The sequence below is a fragment of the Rutidosis leptorrhynchoides genome, chromosome 3, assembly GCF_046630445.1.
Source record: "Rutidosis leptorrhynchoides isolate AG116_Rl617_1_P2 chromosome 3, CSIRO_AGI_Rlap_v1, whole genome shotgun sequence".
Classification (NCBI taxonomy): Eukaryota; Viridiplantae; Streptophyta; class Magnoliopsida; order Asterales; family Asteraceae; genus Rutidosis; species Rutidosis leptorrhynchoides.
The window spans coordinates 643,794,930-643,800,100 of NC_092335.1; positions in this window are offsets into that span (position 1 = coordinate 643,794,930).

Sequence of the window (5,171 nt, forward strand, 5' to 3'; positions counted from 1 at the left end):
TTCCGCTGTAGAATATTGCTGTTATGTAGATGTCAAGCAAGCACTGGGACCAGAGTTAACATTCCGTTAAAGGGATTTGACGGGGTGTTAAAGTTGGTATTAGAGCTTTGGCTATAGGGTACTAGGATACATTAGTGTGTCTAACTGTAGGGCGCATTAGTGAAGTCTAGTCTATAGCCGTGTGTCTTGGATGACTTTTATACACCATACCTACACTATTTGCTTCACAATACGACATGTAGGGCTACACCCTATGTCACGTACATATACACCCTGTACCCATATAATATGGACTTGAACTAAACATTATACTACGAATCACATACGTACCCGCGACGCGAAGTTTAACTAAATTAAGTTGATTACGCCATCTTGAACTTATGGAGTGATGTCGAATGGAAATGTGAGATAGCGTCATGTAATGACCGGGATTACATTACGGTAACTCATATAGAAGTTCCGACATCGCGAAATAAGGAATTGGGGCCGAGTCAAGTAGGTTACCTGGATAGACAACGTTTAAAACACAAACCGTATAACTCCGAATGTGAGAAGAAACTTACCATGTGCAAATTAATCGGTAATATAGCTTGTAAGTAACTTGTGATCTTGACCCAACTCATCACTGATCGACACTGTCTGTCACCACCAATCACTACTTGTCACTACTAAGACACTACTCGAACACACTCGTCATCTCATACCACTACTCAGTACCGTTTATCACTGATAACTACTACTCAACGCCGCCTCTCACTGCTAGTCATGACTGATCACTGCTTCTCACTGCTTGTCATTACTAAATACTACTTACTACTACCCCTTGCTACTTGCTACTACTCAATACTACTCATTACTGCTTACCACTACTAAGTAATACTCGACACTACCAACACCTCCGCATTTTACTACTCGCTAATGTGCATCATAACTCATTTATGATGCGTCTTTAGAGGAGGAATTCCTGATAACCGCCTGCACAATACGTAGTAGATATTGTCCACTCGATTACCAACTTACCTATCATTCAGCCATCCGCCATCCATGATTTTGTTTTCCAACACGAGCCTACCGACTGAAGACCATTATGCCTTATTGGGTGCATTAGAGTACATGTGCATATACTTATGATGTGAGCATGCTATCTAACAACTTATACGTTACTACTATCATCACTGCTTATCACAACCCATCGCTACTTATCGCTAACGCCACCACTCATTGCTACTAGTAATACTACCCGTTACCATATCCCTCATCATTTTGTTCCAACATACTATTCTTAAGCGACAATCATTTTCATTATATCCACAAACATTACCAACCAACTTTGAATACATCGACGCGAACTACACTTCATCTGTTCCTGCGAGACACACCCGTCTGGGAGTTTGTACCAACCCTTTTCAATTAAATATTAGATTTTGTTTGAGTTGCCATTACACCTTGTTCATTTTCATTTTCCATGAAAATCATCACGTTCTCGCTCATCAACCATAATGTTTATATATGCTGTCAACACTGGTGCTGAGAGAAGCTTTAACGCTAGAGAAATTGGTCACGACGTTTATAAACCTGTACCTTCCTTAGACAATGTGTACTCTATAGAACTATTAAACTTGGAAGTTTTAACTTAGTGGTTGAAACAAACTGGTTATCTGATGATACAACCAAGGTAGCTACAACCAGAAGGCTATTCGAATTCCTTTCCCCGATGATAATGGTGTACGAAGAGGAGATCAGTATACCGTCATGTCACACTAATTACTCGAAGGTCCATAAGTACAGGAGATGAGAATGTCTCACAACTCTGACACATGTGAGTAAAGATGAATCGACATTTAAGAGACCCGAATATGTCTAGACTATTAGAGATTTCCCTGAAGTTACACGTCCACCCCACCGTGAGGTCGAATTTCAGATTGATTTGGTGCCAGCAGCTGCACCCGTTACGCGTACAATATACAGACTTGCACCTTTAGAACTACAAGAGCTTCCCGTGGTGAAGAACATCAGAGTTGTAATGCCCTAATTTGTGACCGGTACTAGAAGGTGGGTCACATAACCACGAATTCCCAAGTTAGAGCTCCAATCTTGTTTGTTAAGAAGAAGGATGGGTCGATGAGGTTGTGTATCGACAACAGAAAATTGAACAAGTTGACAATCAAGAATCGGAATTCGCTACCGAGAATTGATGACTTATTTGATCAACTACAAGGATCTAGTTGTTATTCGAAGATTGATTTGAGATCCGGGTATCACCAATTGAGAGTCAAAGGAGCTGATGTCCCGAAGACAGCGTTTAGAACACGTTATGGGCATTATGAGTTTACAGTGATGTCGTTCGGTTTGACGAACGCACCAGCAGTGTTCATGGATCTCATGAACCGTGTGTGTAAGCCATACCTAGATAAATTCGTCATTGTGTTCATTGATGATATATTGGTGTACTCCAAGAACAGAGAAGAGCATGAGCAGCATCTACGTTCGATATTGACTATGCTTAGAGAAGAGCAGTTGTACGCAAAGTTCTCTAAGTGTGACTTTTGGTTACCAGAAGTACAATTTCTTGGCCATGTTGTAGGAGCCAATGGAATACAGGTCGATCCAGCAAAGATTGAGTTGGTTAAGAATTGGGAAACTCCAAAGACGCCAACGCAGATTAGGAAATTTTTGGGTCTAGCTGGTTATTACAGGAGATTCATTGAAGGATTCTCCAAGATTGCCCGACCATTAACCGCATTGACTCATAAGGGCAAGAAGTTTGAGTGGTCAGAACCGTAAGATACTGCCTTTAACTTGTTGAAAGAGAAGTTAACAACTGCACCAGTATTGACTCTACCCGAGGGAAGTGAAGATTTTGTTGTTTATTGTGATGCCTCACATCAAGGAATGGGTTGCGTGCTTATGCAACGAAATAAGGTTATTGCTTATGGATCGCGTCAGTTAAAGATACACGAGCAGAACTACGCTACGTACGACCTTGAGTTAGGAGCTGTTGTCTTTGCACTTAAAATGTGGAGACACTACCTGTTTGGAACCAAGTTCACTATCTTCACCGACCATAAGAGTTTACAGCACATATTCGATCAGAAGCAACTCAACATGCGACAACGAAGTTGGATGGAACTACTTAACGATTATAACTGTGAACTTCAATACCATCCGGGCAAGGCGAATGTTGTGACAGATGCCTTGAGCAGAAAGGAGCGAGAGAAACCTCTTAAGGTTAAAGTGCTTAATATAGTTGTCCGTACGAATCTCACATCACAAATCCGCGAAGCACAATAAGAAGCCATGAAACAAGAGAATGTTGATGTTGAAATTCTCAAAGGGATGGATAAGAAGTTTGATATCAAGGAGGACGGAACACGGTACTTTGCTAACCGAATTTGGGTACCAAAGTTTGGTGGATTGAGAGAACTAGTGTTGGAGGAAGCACACAAGTCGAGATACTCAATTCATCTGGGATCAGATAAGATGTACCAGGATTTGAAGGCGTTTTATTGGTGGCCAAATTTGAGAGCTGACATTGCTACTTATGTCGGGAAGTGCTTGACTTGCGCTAAAGTCAAGGCTGAACATCAGAAGCCATCATGATTATTAACTCAACCAGAGATTCCCCAGTGGAAGTGGGAAGGTATTTCCATGGACTTCATTACGAAACTACCGAGAATGGCGGGAGGTCATGATACTATTTGGGTTATCGTGGATCGTCTCACTAAATCCGCACACTTCTTACCGATAAGAGAAACTGATAAAATGAAGAAGTTGGCTCAGATCTACATTATGGAAGTCATCTCTAGGCATGGAGTGCCTATATCCATTATATCCGACCGCGACAGCAGATTTACTTCCAGGTTTTGGCAATCATTACAGAAAGCAATGGGGACCCGTCTAGATATGAGTACAACATATCACCCCCAGACGGATGGCCAGAGCGAACGAACTATTCAGACTTTTAAGGACATGTTGAGAGCGTGTGTCATTGATTTTGGAAACGGATGGGATAAGTATTTACCAATAGCTGAGTTCTCATACCATAACAGCTACCATGCGAGTATTAAAGCGGCACCTTTCGAGGCATTGTATGGAAGGAAGTGTAGATCTCCCATTTGTTGGAGCGAGTTGGGAGATAGTCAGTTGACAGGTCCTGAAATTCTTCAGGAGACAACCGAGAAAGTTCTACAGATTCAGGAACGACTGAGAACGGCTCGAAGTCGTCAAAAGAGTTACGTCGATGTTAGACGGAAGGACATAGAGTTCCAAGTTGGTGACAAGGTTATTCTTAAGGTATCACCTTGGAAGGGTGTTGTACGATTTGGGAAACGAGGTAAACTGTGTCCTAGATATGAAAGAGTTTGAGATAACTGAAAGAGTTGGACCGGTAGCTTACAGATTGGATTGGAACTGCCACAAGCACTCAGCGGTATTCATGACGTTTTCCATGTATCCAATCAAAAGAAGTGCCTAGCCGATGATAAATTGATTATTCCTTTAGAGGAACTACGTATCGACGAAAAACTCCATTTCATTGAGGAACCTATTGAAATCTTGGGCCGTGAGGTCAAGCAGTTGAAATAAAGCAGAACTCCTATCGTTAAAGTTCGGTGGAATGCAAGAAGAGGACCAGAGTTCACGTGAGAGCATGAAGATCAGATGAAACGGAAATACCCGCAACTGTTTCCAGAAGGAACTACTTCAGCTGACGTTCACTAAAATTTCGGGACGAAATTTTCTATAACAGGTAGGTAATGTAACAACCCTACTTTTTCTGTTACTTCCGTTAATGATCCGTTAGTTAATTTAACGGTTATTATTTGACTTTTATGTGTTTATGTGTATTAAATGCATACGTGATCCTTGGAAGGTTATTCAAATTAATATGGGTTGATATTAATTGGTAAAAATATTTCAGATTAAAGAAATGCGATAAAAACGTTACGGTTTGGAAAACTGCTTTTGAGCAAACAAAACGCTCAGGTTTATTTTAATAATTATTTTTATAATTATTAACTTTTAAAAATATTTAATTTATTGGGTTTTAATAAATTGAGCGGTTGATTGCGTTTTAACGATCGGATTAGCGCTCCGGGACGTCGGTACGACTAAACGACACTTGAAACGGACCATGAGCACGCACTTTTGCAAAACACGAGCTCGGAAGCCCA